At 45.1% G+C, this 24,064-nt stretch overlaps 1 protein-coding gene across 2 annotated transcripts in view; it reads left to right on the top strand.

Moving 5' to 3' along the window:
• Dab1 (DAB adaptor protein 1) overlaps positions 1-24,064 on the top strand; it is a 1,164,537-nt gene that overhangs the window by 163,067 nt on the left and 977,406 nt on the right. The window lies entirely within an intron of this gene.

Here is a 24,064-nt window from a genome sequence, read left to right as displayed (position 1 = left end):
AATCCCCCTGCAGTGCCGGGTACAGTGCTGAGCAGCTCCTTCCTTCCCAGTCCTGCAGGGCAGGGGGTCACCTGCCTGTCTTCAGATAGCTCTGCAGTGCCAAGCCTGGGGCCAGCCACACAGCGCACACTTCTCAGGGGCACTTTAAAAAGGGTGGTGGTTTGAATGGAATGGATTTCAGTGGTTGTCGGGATGCTAAAATGTGGTCTCCATGGTGATTCCCAGCCCAACAGTTTGAGGAAGGTGCTCCAGATCTGGTAGCTGGCGCGCTGCAGCCTACAAACACGTGCCATATTTTTTCGCATTTCCCAGACAGATTGTGGGTTGTGTGTTCATTAATTAAGATGAGAGTAATTGGCCCCAGCCAATAGTTTACACATCAGCTTGCAAATCGTGTGCACAACGAGGCCCTGTGGTTCCTTCTTTCCCATCTCATATCTCTGTAGCTGGTCCTTGGCTCTTGATTATTTCCCCAAATCCCCAGGCCCTCATTTTACTGTAGCAGTTGAGCATTAAAGGGAGAGTAGGATCTGAAATGGAATTTCTTTGGTTTATTGTGAGTCTATACATTCCAGGGAAGGAAGAAATAATAAGCTCCCTCCTAGATATATGATACTTTGTGACTTTTAAAAAAATGCTTTTCCGTGTTCAATTCCATGGTTTCCTCCCTTCGTCACTGGGAAGCAGTTATCGTTCTTACTAAAGGCGTAGAGAGCTGAGGCTGTGAAGGTCCCATCTTGCCTCGGTCACTCAGAAGCTGCGGAAATGGCCACTTGCTCGGGCTTCCCATGTGACAGTTTCCCAATGTGAATACTGTGATGATTTAGGACCTACTTCACAGGATTACAGTGCAAACAGGAAAAGATCTTGAGGGAAATCAGAGTCCTCACAGTGAGCCCTCGATGTTTTCGTTGGAGGGTGTTGGGGCAGGCAGACCGGCTAAAGTCTGCTGGAATAACAGAGGAGGGTGGTCAGGACTTTCTGTAGAGGCCCTACCCCAACTTTGCAAAGTATCAAAGTGTTCTTCCATTTGAAGGTGACAGAGAGCCTCATGTAAGACCATGCCATGGTGGAGAAAGCCCTGGACAAAGAGCAGTAAGAGCCATGCTTTAACCTTTGTCATACTCTTTACATGACCTTGCAAAGTCCTAGAGCACTCTGAACCTCTGTTTCTTCATCTGTGGTAATAGGGCCAGTTATTCCTGCCCTGGGCCCCTTGTTGTATTATAATAAACCTTGAACATAATAATGACTCTCAGAATGAAAGAAAAACAGCTTAATCTGCATAAGACATACTGTTAGTGTTCTTATAGTGCGGTGAGAATATGTATACCTATAAATATTGATATCTCTATCTTTAGGTATATACAGATAGATGTCTATATATGATGTTTAATAAAGAGAATGATTCCCTGATGAAAAGGCTTCTTATTACAAAGTGAAAAATTAGTTCTAGCCTAAGATATTCATTAATCACCAAAATAATTCTTTTTTCTTTTGGCCTCAGTTTCCTTACTATTTGAGACAGATGTTAGATTAAGTGACCTTTAAACTTCCAACAGGCATGTTAGCACACTAAATGTGGTAATGTGGGGATAGTAGATTAACTACATGGAACGGACGCCTCTCCTCATCCTAGCTATTCATACCTGTTCTTTGTCAGGCACTTACTTTCTCAATTGCATTGGTTCATTTTTCTGTTGCTATAACAAAATACCTGAGGCTAGGTATTTATGAAGTAAAGATGCTTATGTAACTCAGAGCTTTGGAGGCTGAAAACTTTCAGAAGGAACCACCTTGCCAACATTTAGACCTCAGACTTCTGAAATCCAGAACTAGGACACAATAAATACTGTTCTCCAAGCCCAGTGTGTGGCATTGGCTGTGGCAGCCTAGAAAACTGACACATGGAGCAACTAGCTTAGGATCTCAAAGCTGGTAAGACAAACACAGGTCTGTTCCCCTCCAAGGCCCAGGGACTACAAGCCCTCTCCTACACTGGGATGTCCCGTCCATGCGTGTGAAGGAACCAGGTGAGGGAGCGTGTTCTGGAGCCCTCTGCAGACCTGGGTTTCTCTCCCCAGCCTTTGCTCCTCTCCTCTGCCAGAGAAGGGACAGAGTTACTGAGTTTCAGAGTTCCTTCTTCCCCTGCCTCCTTGCCAGCAGCCCTGGAGGAAGTGGCAGGGAGGCAGACGGCCCCTGGCTTGGCTGGCTTCCCTAAATGGTGGCCTCCTACAGTTAGAATGTGGCATCCCCCTGCCAAGGAACCAGCTGCCCCACATTGGAATGGGATGTCACCGCAGGAGGGGTATGTGAGCAGAGGTAATCAGAGAGCAAGCTGCTCGGGCTAATGTCACTTTTGTCTAGCAGCCCAGGCTCCTGGCCCAGGCGGCGGAGCCTTGGCAGTTCACTCTGGGCCCCGAGTGCGCTTGCTTATGCAACCCCAGAGGAGCCTCTCTGTTGGCAGTCCTCGCTTAGGGACACTCAGGCAGCCCCACCGAGGGTGGGAAAAGATGCGGAGGAAGGACCCTGGGGGAGAAGTGATCCCTTCCCCAGCGCCTGCACTCTGTCACTTTAGGTGCCTCCTTGTGGATCCCAGGAAGTGGCCTCAACCAGCCGCTCTTTACTCAGCTGAGATGGTTTCAGGAGACAAAGTGAGTTTCAAGGTTCTACAGCAAGGAGAATGAAACCCAGGTTCAAATCCAGTCTGTCTACACGAGCATCTATGCTCTTTTGCTAGCACAGACCCTAATACATAGAGGCGGTGCGCATAATTCTGCCCGACTTCCCTGCCTGCTCCTTACCTCCGAGGGCTAGCTTTCTGCCTTCTTCCTAAACTCCAGCTCCAACCATGTCATTTAGTGGGTGAGTCCCCCCTGCCTCAAAGTTGGTGCCAACTCCTGGACCTGTACCCAACCTATCTTAGTGCCTTTCCTGCCCTTCCTGCACTGCATCCTGCACCATGCCCAGTCTCTGGCTTCCAGACTAACCACGACCCCCCCTGAGTGCTCCCTTTTCCTGGCTCAGGTTGCTCATCCAGGCTTGGAGTGCCCCCTGCTCTGCACAGGAAGTCCTCCTAGGTCAGAAGCCAGTCTACTCTGTGCAACTTTCCCAGGTGTACCCAGCAGGTCTACTGGTCACAGTCTTCAGTTTTGTGATGGTGGCAAAGCTAAGAGCTACACTGCCTGGATTCAGATCCTTTTTTTTTTTTTTTCAGCCACTTTCAAGCTGTGTATCTTTGGGGAAATTGCTTAACTTCACTGTGATTTCACTGGGGATGATAATATTGAATCCTTGCCCCATTAAGCTACTAGGAGAACTGAAAACAATAAGCAGATAAAGCATTCCATGAAGTACTCTGGACGATGATTATTTCTTGCCTGTCTGCTCCTTTGGACTGTGTGCACCTTGAAAGACAAGACTGTCTTATTTGCCTCCGTACTTCTCAGAGTTCCTAACAAAGACCTGGTGGCTAGTGGATACATATTGGTTAAACACACAAATGAATATATACAAACATAAATAAAAATGAATCAATTTATAGTGACACTGTCCTGTGGGTACCCAAGCGTTAACCAAATGATAACAATAAGAGTAGAATTAGCAGACTGTTTATTGAGTGGTTACTATGTGTCAGGCACTCTTTTGCAATACTTTCTTAACACTCAGTTGTCTCAATGACACTCTGAGGTATGCACTATTATTTTCTTCAATGTATGGATGAGATACCTGCAGTGTGTGGAGTTCAGTGACTTCTCTAGGATGACCCAGCCAGAATATAGCAGAGCTGGAGTTAGCCAGACCACCTGGCTCAGAGTCCATGCTTGGGACCACTCTAGAGAAGTTTTGATAGCATTGAGCAGAACAGAGGAGCAAGAGGAGCCCAAACCAGCACCCTGTGCTAAGCAGCAGGATGGAGAGAGAAACAGAATAGGGCTGGGCTATGTTTGAAGCAAAAAGGTGGCACTGAGACCTTTGCTGCAAATGGCTCTAGAATAGTTTCCACTTTTTGCTGTAAGTCAGTCTGGTTGTATTAAAGGAATTGAGATGGTGTAGTTGTCCATGGGTGTAGCAGGTGTGGTCCTACTTGGGGACAAAAAGATGGATAAGATGGGCCCTTCCTTCTGTTTTGTTGTGTTGCTAGCACCTAACATAATGCCTAGCACCCAGTCCATGATTAATACATGACAGCTGAAGATTCAGTAGTGTGGGTGGGTACTCCCTTCCTACCCATATTATTTTAAACTACTTCTCATCTATATGCCGGAAAGCCCAAGTTAAGGGAAAGGATGCACATCTTCCTGTGTGAGATTGTGCTTATCCAAGAAGCCTGCATCTCCCCCTCATCAGCTCCTGCGCAGCCTTCAAGATTCCCGCACTTTTGCATTTCTAGCAGGTAGCATTGCTGTGAGTGATGAAACCCGCGGATGGTCTCCGTGGTGAGCAGATATTAACATTTTGAATCAATTGCGCCTTCTTGATGACTGGGAAAACTGTTTGGAGGCTGGCAGAGAGTTATTGTGCCATGCAACAGTTGAACATGGGTGATACAGTGAGAGAGGATGGCATAAATGAGGTTAAGGCAAAGATGGATCTGCACTTGGAAACTGAAATCATACAGTGGGGTTTGCTGGTAGAATTGCAAAGTACATCTGGCACAACGCCAAGCATAATGCAGATGGGCTGCTGGCTGTCTCAGCCTCTGCTTTCCACTGGTGGCTAACTGGAAAATGGGGGAAATTAATAGCTCCTACCTCACAGGGAAGTAAGTTGGAGTACATGAGTTAATAAAAATAAAACATATAGAACAGCGCTGTGAATGTAGTAAGCACTCACTGAGCATTAGGGTTGATAGATGCCAGGCACCCTGAGTACCACTAAGTAGAAATCAGGCTGAGTCACATCCTCACAAGCCTTATAGTACAAAGGACAAGACAGCCATATAACTGCTATGGAATGTAATGGTTCCAGGGTGGGAAAGCATGGGTATTGCACAACTTGGAAGAGAGGCTTCCTGAAGCAGGACTTGGAGAGTCAGGGAAGGCCCCATCGATTAAGTATTGTGATGGGGAAAACAATCATTGTGTTGGGGGAGAACAGGGAAGAGGCAGTCCCTAGGCAGACCCAGGGGGACCTGGAATTGAGAAACCCACTGTGGAGGCTCAAACTTCAGGTGAACTAGAAGGTGAAGTTTGTGGGTGTATGAGTTTCCTGTAGCTGCTGTAACAAAAGTAGTACACACTGGGGGACTTAAGACAATGGAAATTTATTCTCTGTTCTCTAATGGTTCTAGGGATGAAGAAATCCAGAACCTGGGTGTCAATAGGGCTATGTTCTTTCTGGAGATTTGAGGAAAGAGTCCTGTCTTTCTTCCTCCTGGTTTCCAGAGTTGCCATCCCTCCTTGGTTGGGAGTTTCATTCCTCTACTCTCTCCTCTGCCTTCACACAGCTGTACTCCCCCTCTGTGCATCTCTGTTTTTTAGTCTTTTAGGGTTTCCAGTCCCTGGATTAGGGCCCATCCTAATGCAGTATGACCTCACGTCAGCTTAACTAATTTCACTTGTTACGATCCTGTTTGCAAATAAGATTATATTCTGGGGGTCTACATAGATAAGAATTTTGAGGGGATACAATCTAAACCCCCAGTATGGTCGGAGTGACCAAGGGGAATAGAAGCGACTGAGGGGGAAAAGAGACAATCACCAGGTTATGATAGGTCATAAGCAAATTTTCACGAGCACTGGCAGAGTGCTCAGGAACTGTGGTGAGCACTTTCCTCATGTAACAGGCAGACTCCCTTTTAAAGGGGAGAATCAGGTTGAGAGAGGCCAGAGGGGAAGGTGGGAGCTTCAAGTTCACTATGGACAAGGGCCTCTTTAAGAAGTAGCAACAGGGCTTAGGGAAACCACACAAGATAGGGCAGATATGGGCTGTGACCACTTATGGACCTGAAAGATGCAGGTGAGGGAGCAGGTACTGGGATCCAAAGTCACATGCAGAGGCCACCTTGAGAAGAGTAGTGATGGTTGGTGGAGGGTTCGCCAGCCCAGTGCACACAGGGAGGCACCCAGGTGAGCAACACTCCTTTTTCCTCTGGTCTCCTGTTGGGACCCCCTTGGCCTATCCTGACTGGAATCCAGGGTAGTCCTTGGGGATCTGCCTCCTAGGCCTGGGCTCAGTGGAGAAGATTGGGTCTAGAGAGGCAGACAGAAGACATCTTGCACTAGGATTCTGGTCTCACCATGGCCTGGGATCTGGGAAATGGGAAAGGAGGTGGGATGAGATAGACAACATACCCAACAATGAAAATGAGCATGACCTCAGTGCATTCAGATGGCTAGCTGCATGACCTTGGGCAAACGCCTGCCTCGGGAGGATGAAGATGATCATACACACCAGTCACGTCAGGTGCCCAATGAAGTGTGTGGCACCTGTAGTAAACGGCAAGCAGCCACCACTGTTGCTGTCCTGAACAGCACTAAACAGCAATGTATTGCAGTGACATAGCTCTTGAAGGCCAGTGGCCACTCACCCTGCCTCCTTAGAGCATTAGGGCATGTATTTGTGTCCTCATTCACTCAACATGTGTTTGCTAAGAATCTAGTTGATGCCCATCACTGGTCCGGCTTGTAGGGGTGAACAAAGCAAATGGAAGTCTCTGCCCTCAGGGAACTTACATTCTGATGGGGAAAGTACACAATAAACTAATAAAGATAATCTATGGACTGTCAGACATAACAAGGACTATGGATAAAAGCAAAGCTGACAAGGGAGATGGCAAGTACTGAGGGTGGGGTTGCAGTTGGACATACAATGGCAGGTGGGACCACTGAGATGATAATAGAGCAAACATCTGAATGGAGTTGAAGGAGGAAGCATTCTGATACCTGATGGGAGAGGGTTCCAGGTAAAGGGAAGGATGCAGAGATCCTGGAACAGAAGCACACCTGTAGCATCTGAGAAGCAGTAAGGATGTGGCATAGTGGGGACTGATCCTGATGAGCCAGGTCTGCCCAGCCCCTGTTCTGTGTTCTATATGACACTCCGACACATTCTGCAACCCTGGTCATCCCAGGCTAACACTGGGCCCCTTGGGCTGATCTCCCATGGGGATTGTAAGGCTCCAGTAAAAAGACAGGATGGGATGTAGCTTTGAACATCATTATGTATGAGGGAGGCTAATGTTTGTATGGCTTGGTAATTTTGCTTTAGGCCACCTGCTGCTGAGTAGAAAGGCTGCCCGGGCCCTCCCGGATGTGGCTGTGCTGGACCATTGCTTGACAGCAGGTCGTCATCTCTTTCACCACACTCATCTTCCTCCTGTGCCTCTCCAACTCCAGAGCCTTGTGTTTAAACAGCAGCTCTTCCCCACTGTGTTCTGTGCCCCTGACCTCCTCAGAGGAATTACACACCAGTAATTCACAGTGGCCCATTATTATCCTATATGCAATAAAGACTTTCTGTAGGTTACAGGAAATAAATGTGCTTTTTACTGTCATCCATGGTTCTTACTAAACATATCCCCACAGTGGGGGAATATCTTTGTGGGACCAAACAGTTTTATGTCCAAACAGCCAATGAGCTGATAATGGGTTTTATGTCCAGCCGTAACCATTGGCATTGCAGGAGGGCCTCCTTTCAAGGCAGTCAGGAGCTGTGTGGGCTTCTCAGCCTGCAGTGTGTAAATATTTCTCGTTCATGTGGTGGCCTAGGCTTGTAAATAGAGGAGCTGGTGTCCTCATGCTTACCTGTTGGCAGAAACATGGAATCTGAGAGGCCCATAGAGCTAAGGCAAGAGGCCTGGAACAAGCATGGTGGCATGAGATTATGGGACAAGATTTGAGGAGTGGCCCTTTGCACCACTGGAGATGTTAAGCAATGAGTTGGGGTTTTTTTGTTTGTTTTTTTGTTGTTGTTTGTTTTTCATTATAGGTATAGAAGCTACTGTGATCTCTCTTGGCAGGAAAATGGAAAGAGAAGAGCAACTAAAATTGGTCACTAATTATTTTGTGCACCAAAATATCCTTTACCTATACCATTTTTTAACCATGACTAAACAAACCAGTGAAACCAATCCAGTCTTAACTCTAGTTTGATACATGATGTGAAAGGAGATTTAAGATTAAACCATTTGCCATTGACTCATAATCAGCTGGGGTAGAAACCCGGAATGGTTACATCAAGTCAGACCCAACCTCTCAGCCCAGAAGACTCTGTGCAAACCTGGCCTCTTCAGATGTAAAACAGAGCTGATAAAGCCCTACCCCAGGACCATGGAGCACCCTGGGGAGAGCCGGTGGCTGGTAGTGCTCCTGGAAAGTCACAGCCCTGACTTCCAGTTCAGTGTGGTTCTTGCTTGCTAACTCCCTCCCTCTCTTTCTTACCTTCCCTATTACATATGTGCGGAAAGAACAGCAGGCAATCATGTGGGGCCCTGGCTTAGTGAGAAGATGGAGAGTGACACCCAAAAAGAGAGATCAACAGAGCCAGGAGTTGTGGTGCAAGCCTGTAATCCCAGCTGCTTGGGAGGTTAAGACAGAAAGATTGCAAGCTTAAGGCCAACGTGGGCAAATAGTGAGATCCTGACTCAAAATAAAAAAGACTGTAGATGTAGCTCAGTGGTAGAGAGACCCTGGGCTCAATCCCCAGTACCATAGGAAAAAAAGAAAGAAAGAGAGGGGTCGGGGGAGGGAGAGAGAGCAACGGAGGGTATGGCTGACATCATGGGAGTCTCAGACTTTTTCCTGACATTGCAGTGTCGGCCTAGTTTGCAGAGTGATTTCACAGAGAGTTATCTAAATGTAAATAGAAATTGGGGCTCTCTGTCATCACTGGGAGAGCTAAGAAGGAAGTGACTCGGTGTTTATCGGTCCCTACCATGTGGCAGCTTGGTGTATACATCATTCTTACCATATTTCCAAGAGATTTTAAATTGCATTAGGGCTGAAATCTTGGTCTCTCTGTGTTTCCATGGTATCACCAGCACTTACAATTATTGGGGCATCAAAAAATGATCACTGAATGGGGTGTGGATGGGCACAGAGCAGCACCAGGCAAAACCCATCAGCCTCGGCCACAGGGCAGCTCATGGGGATAAGCAATATGGCTGTCTCTGTCTCTGATCCCTGCTCCATACTGCTCAGATGAATTCCTCTCTCTTCATCATGCTACATGTCTCGTCCAAAACCCCATCATATTTGGACCATGTTCCTATATAGCCTCTACTTTGCTCTCTTCACCATGACTGAAATCATGTCTTATGATGTAGCCAGAGGATTTTTTAACAGAAATACAACAATGTCATTTTTCTATTGACTACCTGCCAATAAGTTCCATGCCCTGAGAATGGAGAACTGAACCCTTACCAGCTCACAAGAGCCTTCTGGATCTGGCCCCATAAAATCCATCTTCATAGATTTCTTTCTCTTCTGGACTGAATGCCCTTCAGGTCCTCAAATAATCTATAGCCCCTCTTACCAGAGAGTCTTTGCACCTGCTGTTCTGTCTTCCTAGAACAGTGCTCTACGTACCCTCCACACCTCTCCAAACAATGCTTTGTATCATATTGTACAGTTTCCATTAAACATTATTTTTCAGGAAGTTCTGACTGAAATCTGTGCCATGGAGTTCCTAACCTAGCACTTCCACAGTGTCCTTTTCAAATGCTAATTATTTTTTAAAATATGTATTTTTCTCACCAGTTTGAAAGTCCCATGAAAGAAAAGATGGATTCTATTCTGTCATTTTGTTCTATCTATCTATATTCAATATATATATATATATATATATATATATATATATATATATATATATATATATATATTCTATATATATATATGTTCAATATATATATATTTCAATATATAAATTTATATACACACATATATGCACACACACATATATATGCACATACACACACAGAGCTTGCTACGTAGTATGTGCTGAATAAATATTTACTGAATAATTATCATTTAATATTAAGAGTATCTTGCAAAATAAAAATAATTATTATTTCAGGTTAAAAAACTGAATTCTAAAAAGATTAAATTTTAAACTCAAGGTCATGTAGCAAATGAGACATTAAGGAGTCAAATCCAAATCTGACTCTAAAATCCATGTTCTTTCTCTATTCCAAAATGAATTGTCCCCAGCAAATCAAACATATTCTACTTAGTAGCAAGTCATAACGTGTCATATTCTTAGCCAGTTTGTGAAGAATCTGAGTATACCAGGCCACCTGTCTGTCTCTCAGGATTCAGAAGGCTGTGCAAAGCTTTCTGTGTGGCCACCTAGTGACTCAGAACATCACTGTCCCTAGGAAGGAGAGGGAAGGCAGCTGAGCTGATGAATGTTTCCTTTCTTGTGGACTCCAGATAAAGTCATAGACTGAACTTTCAACTCAGACCGTGGCTAACTTCTGGCCTGAGACAGTGTTAGTAGAAGGGCCTGTATTCTCACATTTGTGGAATTGCCGGAGGTCCTTCATTCACTCACCCTACTGTGACTCTTTAGCCATAACAAGTGAATGAGGTTTCTGTTTCCTTTTGAAAAAAAAAAAAGATAATTTGAAATTGCTGAATATGTTTCAGGTGTGGAGAGGGGCGTAAAAGGGCATATGATAAAGATTTATAGGATACCCAGACACTTCATCGTGCCCACTGTACCCATTTTGTGAGCTGTCACTCATCTATGCATCCAACCAGGGGGCAGTAGCAGCAGAAAAGACCACTTCCCCAGGGGGGATACCTCATCCCAGCTAACCAACCACGTGTGGCTTTTGAGCTCTTGATGCTTGGCTAGTGCCATGTGTCAAAAGAGTAATGTTTTGGATATGTTGTATTAAATAAAATATAAGTAATTAATTTCATCTGTTGTTTTTTTATTTGCATAAATATGCTACTGGAAAATTTAAGATTACATATGTAACTCACATTCATGTGTCTGTGGATAGTATTGCTCCATACAACCCATGGATTAACAACACAGAATTCTCAAAATAACTGCAATTTGATTATTTGTTTTCAGCCTATGTTTCACAAATGGCATGCCATGATAAAAATTCGTAGGGCTTCCAAGCCCATCCAGAACATCCTAATTTCACAGTTTAAGAAACTAAGGCTCAGAGACATGAAGTAACTTTTCTCAAGGTCACACAGTCAGTAAGTGGAGGAGCTGGGCTTGGAAGCTTGATCGATACTCCCTTCTATGAGCATCCCACAGAGCGCAGGGCTCACGGGACTGAGACCGCATCCCCAAGAGCTGTGCACTCGACCCCCAGACATGGTGCTTGGCATGTGGCAGGGGTACTTGTCTTGGGTGCCCACTCCATCTAAGTTGCTTTATTTACTACACTGCACAAAGGATACAAAAACAAGTAATGCTCAGGCTCGTTCTCTGGAAACTCATGATGTGTGGAGAGGATACCAGATGGACCAATTAAATTCATAAAACAGGTTCTAGCAAAGTAACTTGAAAGCTAATGTGGAAATGTGTTCAACCTCACTAGTAATTAAAAACATGCAAATAAAAGTAATGATGTGTCATTGTTACTTTATTCATATCCTTCCTAGTTTCAGAGGGACTTTTACTTTAGGAAAAAAATAGAAGATATAATCAATAGGAAAAGGGAGTTATTCTTTCTGCAAATCTGTTCTGTGGGAGAGACAAGGCTTTGACCAAAGTCAGTGGTTTGGACTACTTGAACTTTTCACTCGTCATGATGTCCTGGACCTCAATTTCCTTGGCTTATAAAAAAAGTTTGTTATCCCCATTGGATATTTGACATATTGTGGGCAATACACAGACCTTCATTTAGCTTAACAAAATTCAGTGAGATATGGTGGCACAGTCCTATAATCCCAGGGACTAAGGAGGCAACTCAGGAGGCTGAAGCAGGAGTGTGGCAAGTTCGAATCCAGCCTCAGCAACTTAGGGAGACCCTGTCTCAAAATAAAAATTAGAAAAGTTAAAGAAAAGGTGGCATATATACACAATGGAATTTTATTCAGCCAAAAATTATGTCATTTGCAGGAACATGAATGGAATTTGAAACCATTATGGTGAAATAAGCCAAACTCGCAAGGTCAGAGTTGTATGCTTTCTCTCATACGTGGAAGCTAGAGAGGAACAAAGAAGGAAAGGTGGTGTGTGTGTTGGGGGGTGGGGATCTCATGAAAATCAAAGAGAGAGGTGGAGAATAGGGCCAGAGGATGGGAAGAGGGCAGGGAGGCTGGAAATGCTGGGGAGTGATATTGGGAGTGATATATTATTCTGTGCGTGTATAAATATGAGTTTGCACCAATATAAAAATGTGCAAAAAGAAGACAAATTTTACCAAGAAGTACTAAAGATGTAGCCTAGTGGTTAAGTGCACCCTGGGTTCAATCCTAGGGGATTGAAAATAACAATAAAAACTGTCATCATCAGCATTATTATTATTATTATTGAACATCTAAAGCTCTCTGGCTTTTCTCAAGTGTCAAAATGAGAGAAGAAAGCAAGCCTTAGTGCCTCTCCTGGTCCTTTCACAGAACTTGACCTAGGACAGACTCAACTCAATAAACCTCACAGTGTCAGAAGGCATCTGTACTTTTGCTGTCCTTGTTTTGTACCCTTGTACCTATGAGCCTCCTTTTATCAATGAGCTCCTTTAATAGCCTCAAAATCCTGGGACTGGGAGATTCACTTTGCAGATAGGGAAACAAAAGCCCCACAAGATTGACACACTGGCCCCAGACCCCCCGGCTGCAGGGGAGCAGAGCTGAGCCCTGGAATGCATCTGGGTCCAGAGCTTCTGTCCCTAGGCTGTGTGAGGAAGAAGAGAAACAAGTGAGCAGCAAAAAGAGAAGGCAGGAAAAAGGGGAGAATAGAGAAAAGGGGGTAAGAGAGGAGGGAAGACGAAGATGGGGCGGGGAGGAAGGGGTGGGCACGGATTTCTACTGCTCCTAGCATGGTCCAGGAAGAAGGACAAAGAGAAGGGTCAGAGTGTCTCTGGAGAAAATTATCTCTTGCAATTTAGAGTGAAATTTTCGAAAACGGCAGGTTAGGAACTCAGCCACTGTGGATGAAAACCCCCAGGACGGTTGGTTTCTTGTCTTGCCACCTCATTATCGCCAGGAACAATCTGCATGGCGGTAATGAGAGGCTCTCAATGCTGGCAGTATCAGGGATGGGTAATGGTCGTGCACGTGGCGCTGAGGTTACGGGGTCAGGCCCCGCTGCTGTGGGGAGAGCTGCCAGGAATGGCCGACTGTCCCTGTGGACAGACAGTCCATTAGCCCTTGCTCCTCAGCGAGCAGTAATGAGAAGGTGAGGCCCCTCCACAGCCCCCGACCAGCCAATCATCAGAGTGGGGGGTGTGGCCTCCCTGGGGCCTGTGCTTCCTGCTGCTAGCCCTAACCATCCTACTGTTCTGAAGGGCAGCCTGTGGGATGGGGTTTGTCAGGGTTCTGGGCCCTCCCAAACTCTCCTCTTAACAAAAATGCACACAAATAATTAGGCAGCCAGAGAGCTCAGACACTGTTTGCAGCATCCCCTATCGTTTCCAGTTGGGGGCTTGTTAGAGTTTGGATGTCAGTTGTCCCCCAAAAGCTCATGTGTGAGACAATGCAGGTTCAGGGAAGAAATGATTAGGTTTCAAAAGCCTAAATGCAATCAGTGAATTAATCACACCATGGAATTAATTGGTAACTGAAGGCAGGTGGGGTGTGGCTGGAGAGGGTGGGGTGTTGGGGCCCTGGCTTAGGGGTCTATATTTGTATCTGGCAAGCAGGGATCTCTCTCTTTCTGCTTCCTGATCACCCTGTGAGCTGCTTCCCTCTGCCACACTCTCTGCCAGGATGATCTGCCTCACTTCGAGCCCCAGGAATGGAGCCCGCTGCCTATGGACAGAGACCTCTGAAACCATGAGCCCTCAAATAAACCTTTCCTCCTCTACAGTTGTTCTGGTTGAGTCTTTTAGTCATAGTCGTGAAAATGCAGACTAAAACAGATGCCAAACTGCACAACAGAAAAAACAAAAAAGTTTTGGAAATAGAGCTCCGATTCTAGTAGCTCCCTTTCTTGGTCTCTGTCTGCCCCCCACCCCCTGCCCCAACCATATGACCTTGGGCACATAGTCTCACTTCTGTGAACTCTACTTTCTTCATATGTCATGAAGAATAATACTACCAGCCACATAGGTTTGTTTAAATTTTTATTATTTTCTTATTATTAATAATATTTAGCATTGTGTATCAGGTCCTGTACTAATTGCCTTATATAATTATCCCTACTCTCCACAACTCTACAGGTAGTTATACTCTTATTCTAATTTATGGAAGTGGAAACAGGCTAAGTTTGAGTTGCCACTTATCGAGATTGTGATGTGTGGTAACTGAAGGCAGGTGGGGTGTGGCTGGAGAAGGTCAAAATTTGTAACCTTAAGAATTAGGCTATGCTTAAATTATGAAATAATTTGTAAATTATTTCATAATAAAAGTATATAATCTAATTGTTTCCACAATTCCTTAAAGGACGCACTTTCTCTGTCAAAATTTGTAACCTTAAGAATTAGGCTATGCTGAAATTATGAAATAATACTCAGAGCAAGGGTATTATTATTCCCTAATACATAACATTGAAATAATATTGCTTATTTTCTTTTCCTCCCTTTCCCTTTAACATATCAGTTAGGATCAGAAATCTCTCCGGGTATTTCGGGTACAGGAAATGGAGTGTAGGAATTGGTTGCATATGTGAAAGTGCCAACAAGTCAAAGGCAGACATTGAGGCAAGCTAGAGGTAAGACAGGAAGAAGCCACTGTCACCCAAGGCTGGAAGAACAGAGGGAAAAGCAACCACCAAGTCCCAGAGACCAGGGTCACTTTCTGAGGCCACGGCTGTCCAGGAGCCATTAAAGAGGTGATATCCATCCTGAAGACACAATCGAAAGCCAGGAGAGTCCGGAGTAGACCATCCCTGTCCCCACCCCCCATCAGCTTCCAGTCTCCCACAGAGCTTCATACTGGTCACACTCACTCAGAAACCTGAGAGCAAGGAGGTTTGCAGAATGTTGCTTCCTGTAAGCTTGGCACAGGACAGAAAAGGGACATGCTATCAGGTAACTGGCACATCTAACAGCTCTGTGATTAAATGTGATTATCCTGTATGTTAGAGTCTGCCTTGTAGTGAGTATGTGGGAGAATAGTGATCCCATTTCACAGATGAGAAAAGTAGAGGCCAGCCAGACATTGAGTATTTCCTGAGCTCCCAATAGGGGATGATTGCTTCCTTGGGATTCATGGGAGTGACATTGAGGATGTCATGAGTCGTGGACAAGGAGTGTTTTGTCAAATGGCTCAGCTTAGAAGAGCCAGGCAAACAGTGAGAACAGAAGAGGACAAAGTTTCAGTCTATGCATTGAAAGGTTTGGGCTGTATAGTCTCTGAATTTCCTGCCAGTTCTTTGTTGTTGTTTTAACCTTGAAATTCTGCTGGAGATTGAAGAGGTATATAGTCTAAATTGTTTCCACAATTCCTTAAAGGGCCCACTTTCTAATATGATATCTCTGGACCCTTCTTTACATTGGTTCCATGATATTCCCCTGTATGTTGATGGAGAAACTGGTACGTAGATGGGGGAAACGTTGCTGCAGGATCTGCCCAAAGAGACAGGGAATTTCAGTTTCATCTGGCTTCTTTGCACTGGCCTGTTAGTTAGGAAAACATCCTCAGAGCATCTATGCATTCACGTCTTAGCTAGTGATCTATTCCTTCTAGGACATATCGTTGGGAACATTGGATCTATGCATATTTCCATGATACACTCCTTAGTGCTGAATTTGACAAATAAACTCTGCTACTGGGTCACACACCACTTTTCAGCTGTTGGCATGCAACAGCCTCTCTCCTAGAATCTCTACCTCTGGTTTCTCCTGGCTCTAATCCATCATCCCACACTGGGATAGCTGGAGTGCTAGTTTTGAAATGCAAATCTGATTATAATAATGCCTTCCTCCTCCTCACTTCAAGTCTGTCAGTGGTGCCCTTGCCTTCAAGATAAATCTAAGCTCCTTAGAATATATTGACTCCTGCCTAAGTCTCTCAATACCCCCTCCTTGCATTCTGAGTTTCAGGTGTGTTAAACTATGGGCTGTGCTATTCTAGTTTTTGTGCAAATAGTCTTTGCAGTGCTATTGCATGTCTATTGCATCCTAAGGGGGTTTCTTCTTCCCCCGTCCCTTCTCTGTTTATTGTGTGTGCTTCTAGAATGCCATGTATGTGATGCCAGTATAGAACTGTCATTCAGTGTTTGTAGTCTTGGTGCCTGTGATGTCCTTAAAGGGATGTTATATAGTAGAAGCCCAATATCTGGCAGCTCTAAGGGTTCTGCTGTTGCTTTATTTTATTTTATTTTTTTAGTTGTAGATGATACGATAACTTTATTTTATATGGTGCTGAGGATCGAACCCCGTGCCTCACACATGCTAGGCAAGGGCTCTGCCACTGGGCTACAGCCCCAGCCCCCTGTTGTCGTTTTGTTCATTTCTAGGTTCCTGCTGCCTGTAGGAACATACACAATCAATAGCAAGTAAATGTTGGTTGACTGCCCTAAGAATTAAAGCTTCAAAAAGAGAATTAAAATTGAGCATTTTTAAAGCTTCCATTGATTAAATGTGGAACCCTTAAAAAACTGTCCTTAAATCAGACGTGCCTCTGATAGCCCAGGTAGGAGCTTGCTTCCAAAGTCGTTGATGAGAAGTCCGATCATGTTCTTGTCAGAAGTACTCCAAAGAAGCCAGCTTCTCTTTATGGGTGGCCCTGTAATTTGATTCACTTCCCACCCTGCTTCAGTCCAACAGTCATCTGTGACACAAGCAATCTGTCCTCAGGGTAGAGCTGACCTGGCTCATGGTGAACAGTATGCAAGGGACCACGGTGAATATTTGTGACTTCTGTTATTTATCAACCATCCAAAGTTCAAACCATGTGGGCATTTGAACTTCCTCTGCCAGAAGGCTGGGGTGGGAGGTGAGCCCTTTTCAGCAGATATGCCTGTCTAATGGCCCAGCAGTCAGATCAGAGCATTCTTTCCCCTCTAGCCTTGAACCAGCCCCCGAGTCCTCCAGAGTCTGGAGTGTCCAGGCTGCCAGCCCTCATCTGGGCTGTTCATCTGGGTATTGTCAAGGGCCTTCTTTGCAGGCAGTGCAGGGTGGTGTTTAAGGGCCCACAGTCTATAGCCCATCTCTGGCCTAAAATCTGCACTGTCACTTGTTAGCTATATGATCTTTTGTGGGCTACCTTGCCCCGCGATGCTTCAAGAACTGCGACTATAATATAGGGATTATGGTGATAGAACCAGCTTGGATGTTTAAAATGAATGTACACAGATGTTAGGGCTCAGAGTTGTGCCTCTTGTGCAGTAAGCACTGCCTAAGTTTGGCTCTTACAAATCATTCCGCAAACATATGCTGAGAGCCTGCTAGAGTCCAAGTGTTCTAGATGCTATGTAAGGAAACAGAAATGAAAAGATGTCTCTATCCTCAATCTCAGCCTTGGAGACAAGTAAGTGGATCATTGCAATTTAGTTTGGCAGCTGTAATGCACAGACTTGCATGAGGTTATGTGCGAGCACAGATGGCCAGGGTCCCAGTGTCTGCCTAGGGTCATCGGGGAAGGCTAACAGCACCGAAGCCTTTGTAGGGGAGAGTGGAACTACCTCTTAATGAATAGTTTTGCTGAAGGATCAGTAAGAGAGAATATTCCGGATAAGCCAAAATGCACTTGCAAAGATATAGAGCCAGGGATTAGAGTGGCCTCTGTGGGGAAATATGATGTGATGTACCAGGGTGGTGCATGGGTGAGGTACACTGGGGACAGGTGAGATCAGAGAATGAGGTGACAGCCAGTTCATGAGTCGCATAGCAATCTTCAGGAGCTCAGACTCAGTCCTGTGGGTAAGAAGGAATGGGTGAGAGTTGGGATTCAGAGAAAGAAGGGAATTAAGGTGATCATTTTCATTGTTGTTATTTTTTGCAGTACTGGAGTTGAACCCAGGGCCTCATGCATGGTAGGCAGGCACTCTGCTACTGAGCTCTATCTCGAGTCTTAGACTTTGAACTGTTACATTTGTTTTTAAGAGAAAGGAAATGAATAGTGGAAAACTCCCCTTTCATGAGTTAGATGTGAGTTTCAATGCATTCAGATAGAGCATTGGCTGATGAGCTAATTCTCTCTGGGCATGTGGTATATTTTTAACTCTATGATTCCTCTGACCAAGGTTCTTAATCCAAAGAAAACTCATTTAGCCTGAAGGTTCGGAACCAATTACATAGTTTTATAAGGTCAAAATAAAAGTTGGGAGTCATTTTATCTTCATCTGTACTGGTAGAAATTACGGAATCAAGCTGCTTTAATGAGAAAAAGCACCAGAATGGGAAATGTGAAAATAGAAGTGTCAGCACCATCCGCGACTTTCCCAGCATCCTGGATGCCGGCAGATGAGGCCAGGGTTGGGCTGTGAAGTCCTTTGACAACGCGGTCTGTATCCCTGAACAAGTTGCCAAGGCTTCAAGAGGGATAGACATGAAACACAACATCCTTCCACCCTTATTAAGATTTAATCCTGCTTTCAACAGGATGGCAATGTTATTAAATTAGATTTTTTTTTCCTTCCTGAAAAAGGGATTTAACTTTTGCTTTCCTGACATCATAATCAACACGGAACAGATGCAAAGGGGAAATTGTGTGACCATTGGTAATGTGGACCTATACTTAACATGTAGCATGTGAAATTATTAAAATGGAAATTAATTCGTTTTATTACTATCGTACCCTATCAATTAATTTGGTTGGAGGTGCTTATGAATATGCAATCGTTCCTCCCCACTGCCCACCCTATACTCCATGTCTGTAGAAGGCACTGGTGGAGCAGTAGGTAACATTTTAGCATCTTTGGCTAGTTTTGCAAGCACGGTTCATCTTTGCTCCCTAATAATTGACAATGCTGATAGCTAACAGTTATTGAATTCTTTCTGTACACCAGGAGCTGTTGCAAGCAATTTTCATTCTTTCTAATTCAATCTTCTTAATACATTTGTAAGATGGACATTTTTATTATCCCTGTATGAAAGGGAAAATGAGGTCCAGAGAGATATAGGAATCTTCCCCAAGTCACCCAGCCATTCCCCCCAGGAACCAAGTTTGAACTCATCACTACTATGCTACATTGCCTTGGGTGGGTTAGAGTCTCTGAAGCCAAATTTCTGTAGGTTGAGAAAGTATGTAGGGCACCTAGGAGTGGACAGAATGCTCCCAGCAGAGAGCAAGATTTTAAAATACAAATTTTATTATTTATATATGGGAAGGCCAACAGATACGGAGATGACTGCTATTGGAAAAAAAAAAAAAACCTGAACTCACTATGTCATGGGGACCCCTGGGAAACTCCAGGGTTGACCTAGAGGTAAGGGAAGGAGAAGCTAAACAGAGGCAAAAATCTTTAGAGAAGGTTCTGTTGGGGAGAAAGAGGTGGAGAAGCTTCTGTAGGATAGGATTGGCCAGTTTGAATAGTTTAGCAGGCATTGGGGCCTTGGGGCTGTCTCTCATTGCTGGTACCTGGCCCTGGGGCCACTAAGGCACTGGGTGGTGTCTAGGAGTGTATGAGCTGGGGCATGTTCCCATTGGTTGGTTGTATTTGAAAGCTGAGATGGGAAGAGTTGTTTTTCTCCTGAGAGGAAGTCCCCACAGCCCCAGCAAGGCCCCAGATGTCAAAGCATCAGAACTTTTAAAAATAAGAAGATAAGGTTAACGGAGCCAGGGCTCAGTGAGGGAGGACTACCAGAGGCCCCTGAGAGAGGGCCAGGGACTGGGGGACCAGGGAGACCTGAATGGTGGTCTGCTGAGGGGTGGGGAGTTGGAGACAATGAGGTCAAGTTTCCAACTTTATATCTTTCTTTTTTTCTTTTTGGGGACCGGGAATTGAACTTAGGGGCACTCAACCACTGAGCCACATCCCCAGCCCTACTTTGTATTTTATTTATACACAGGGTCTCACTGAGTTGCTTAGCACCTCACTGTTGCTGAGGCTGGCTTTGAACTCATGATCCTCCTGCCTCAGCCTCCCGAGCTGCTGGAATTACAGGCATGTGCCTGACCTAACTTTGTATCTCTTTGTCTTGATATTATGCTCATATTTACCCTCACACACACTAAACCTCTGGAGTGCTATACGATCCATTATTCCAGCTGGTGTTGCTTCCTTGGGAGCAGGAGTTGGTATTCATCATCCCTGCACACCTCTGCAGCTTGGATGTGACACTTGCTCTCCCAGAGTGGAAAGATCCTGTTTCACTTCACACCCCCCCCCCACACACAAAAAAAAAAAACACACCCTATTAAGCTAAGTCTCTCTTCCAGTGCACTGGACAAATTCTGGTTTTGGCTGGAGGAAGCCTGTTAAACCCAGGTGAGAGGAAACCTCCTGAAGGACCAGGCTGAGTGTTTGTGTAGTAAATCAAGATTCACAGTTGGTTCCTTTTTTTCCTATACTTTGAAAAAACCAAGAAAATTATGTAAGGTAAACTAAGATAGTAGCACGAGGAATCCACTACAGGTTTGTTTTATAATCAAATGCGTGGATATCAAGGTGATCTGTGCCTGTGTCTAGGCTGTTTAACCACCAACCCCAAATCAAGGAGTCACCTGGATCTGTCCCACACGTCCATCCCCACATCTAGTCCATCAGAATTCTCCTTTCTATCCCTAAAGTGTTATTACCAGAGTCCTAAAGCACAGACCCAGCTTAGGAGTCCTAAAGGAAAAGGATCAGTCACTCACCCCAAGTGACCAAACAGAAGATAAATGGTGGTGGACACATGGAAGAAATGTATTCTCAGTGTGGCCACAAGTGGGTAGAAAAACAGTGAATACTGACTGAAAATCTGTCTCTCCAAGGTGCTAACAACAGTGTTGGGGTTCTCTAGGGAAGGAGCCCAAGCCTAGTGGGATGGGGACCTGATAAGGAACACGCATAGTTAGACTGGGTCTGGTTGCTCTCATCATCTCGGGTTTGGTTCCGTGGGGTCCTGTAAGCACCAGAGGAGAGGATCACCTGCAAGACTTAGTGTTCCTGGAACTTAAGATAAGTTGGAAGGAGAATAATAAAGCAGGCGAGGAAAAGTGGAGCAAGTTGGGGCAACGACTCTCAGGCCTAAGATAATCATGGGGGGATTTTTCAAGCACCATTCTAGTGTTCCAGAACAGGATGCTGTGACCGCTGGCAGTTGATAATCTGCTGATCATGACGTCCCTGCAAATCTTGAAAAGATCTTAGTGACTCTTAACCTTGGTGCTTTTGACCTTGAAGGGGCAGGATGACCACCTTTAGACAGGCTCTCCTTAAAGGTTAACATTCTGCATTCACAGTTGAGCAGGACTGTCACCCAAAGTTTAAGGTAGCAAATGAGACAGACACCAAATGAAAGCAGAGGTACCATGCTTTTATCCTTCTCTTAGTTACCCATCGGACATCCGGAGGCCCAAGTGGAGAGTCAGTGCTGTAATCAAAAGCAGCCTGAGTCCCTGTTACAATGTGTCCTGGAATAACCACACACAACTGCCTCTTGTTATTGATGTTTTTCCTCCCCCCACCAGTACTGGCGGTTGAACCTAGGGGGCGATCTGTCATGGAGCCTCATCCTCAGCCCTTTTTATTTTATTTTTTTATTTTGAGACAGCATCTTGTTAAATTGCTGAGGCTAACCTCAAACTTGAGATCCTCCTGCCTCAGCCTCCTGAGTAGCTCGGATTACCGATGTACCCCACTATGCCTGGCTCTCCTGTAGTTTTATAAATACCTGCTTTCAAGGGTCTCCTAAGTTTGGCTCTTGCCTGCCTACAGTCCTTCTCTATAGGAGGACCATAGAATTATTTTCAAAATGTTAAAGATATTCAGTCACAGCTCTGCTAGAGCCTTTTTAGACTGCAAGGGGCTCCAAAAACAAATAACAGCTCTTAAACCAGTTAGAACCTGAGTGAGCAGATCACTAAGACATCCCTTCTTTAGGCCCATTATTTCAAAGCTTTTCTGGGTCATATTTTCTAGAAACAGACCCTTCAACCAGCATTCATATGAAAATGATCTTTCATATGAATGGCAGGAAGCTTTGGGGTGTGTGTGGGGGGTGGGGGGGCTGATACAGACGTAAAGACATGGAACCACATGGAAGGAAGCTAGGCCATGATGTCAAGCAAAGCCCCAGGGAGGTGATGTTAGATTAATTCCAGGAGGGAAGATAGGGAGACAGCAGAGCTATTTCCAGCAGGGAAAGAGAGTGGAGTATAGAAGCCAGGTGCTTTATCATATGCTGGGCTTTATTATCACAGACTGTTGAGAATATTAGTAGAGGCCCTAGGCCTAGAATTGCAATACAGTTGTTATGATGATAAAAGTGTTAATTTGACCTTTGGATAAGAACAGTTGATGGATTGTGATAAAGTAAGTAATGAGACAATTGGTCACATTTAGTGGAAACTGTAAGAACCAGAGCCAGCCTCCACTAAACTCACCGAAGGTGGGGAGCTAATTCCTCCCTGTGGGCAGCCCAAAGTGCCGGGGCACATGCAGTGGCCTCATTTTCAGGCTGCAAGTGCAGAGCCACAGACTCTGGGCTGCTCTCTCTATTGCAAGCTCCCAGCATGCCTTGGGCAAGTTAACTAAGGCTGATGTGCCTCGACTTCTCATCCAAAAAATGGGACCGAAAATTGTTCCTGATGTATGGGGTCACTGTGAAGATTAAATGAGTTCGTACAACAGGAAGGGCTCAGAACTGTCCCTGGAACTGGCAAAGCACCTTGGTAACTATAGTTGCTGTTAGGGGACCTGCAGGCTGCACTGATAACCACCTACTCCAGGTTTTTGGTGAGGGCATTTAACAGAGGATTGATTCTGAAGCATGCTGTGCTGCTGGAAACTCTTCTTTTCTGGTTCCTGCAACCCCACCCCATGCCCAGAGGTGTCTGGAAGCAACCAAGAAAGCAAACTTCTTTCTAACATAAAACATGAAAGATGCACCTCTTCCTGTCACTGGGGGAACTTGAAGTCAAGAACCTGAGTCCAATCTGAAAGCCACCCTATAACCTGAGATTATTTCCTGCATCTTTTGCCAAAGTTAGAGTTTTCTATGGGTGAACAATTCCTTGAGAGTAGGGCTCAAGGTCCCCCACAGGCCAGGAGTCATTTACAACTTGCTTTTCTTTTTTCCCACTGCGGTTGGTGCTGGTGCTGCTTTTGAGTGTGTGTCTCACAATCCAAGGGTAACACTCTCCCCGACTATGTTCTCCAGTTGTGGCCCGGCAGGATGCACTATCTGAGTGTTTAGTGTAAAGTACACATATTTTAGAGTCATGATGATTCAAATGCAAATTCTGACTCATTCTCTACTCGTGTTGATGTGCTATAAATTACTAGGCCTCACTAGGCCACAGTTTTCTCATCTGTAACAGGGTGGCAGTAACCATCCCATGGGATTGGTGTTGTAAGGATTACAAGGGTATGTGGCTGAAAAGCCAACCTAAGTGCATGATAACAGCTCAGTTCCTTGGAGTGTTGGTTGCCAGTGCTGTGTAACACATTGGCCCAACAGTGACTTAACCCAGAAACCACCAACTGTTTATTTGCCTGTGATTCTGTAATTAGGCAGAGTTCATTGTGGTTAGTTCTTGCTGCTGCTCATGTTGGTTGGAGCAGTTCACCTGGGACTAGAGGATCCAGGACGGCTGCTTTCAAATGGCTGATGCTACAGTGGGGAAGACTGAATGTTGGAAGCTGGCTGAGTGTCTCCTTTCTTCTCCTTTCTCTTCCTCTTCCTCTTCCTCTTCCTCTTCCTCTCTCTCTCTCTCTCTCTCTCTCTCTCTCTCTCTCTCTCTCTCCAGTCTCTCCACCTTCTGCAGCTCCTTCCTCCCCATGTAGCCTCCCTCTCCATCAGGGTGATCAGACTTGGTGAACACATGGTGTCTCAGGGATCCCAAGAGGCAAAATTTAATTCCATCAAGGTCCCAAGTGCCAGTCCTGGCCCCTAGCATGG

Source organism: Marmota monax, unplaced genomic scaffold, assembly GCF_021218885.2.
Source record: "Marmota monax isolate L192 unplaced genomic scaffold, Marmota_monax_Labrador192_F-V1.1 WCK01_AAM20220418_F8-fsc00023, whole genome shotgun sequence".
NCBI classification, from domain to species: domain Eukaryota; kingdom Metazoa; phylum Chordata; class Mammalia; order Rodentia; family Sciuridae; genus Marmota; species Marmota monax.
This window is presented reverse-complemented; position numbering and strand designations above follow the sequence as displayed.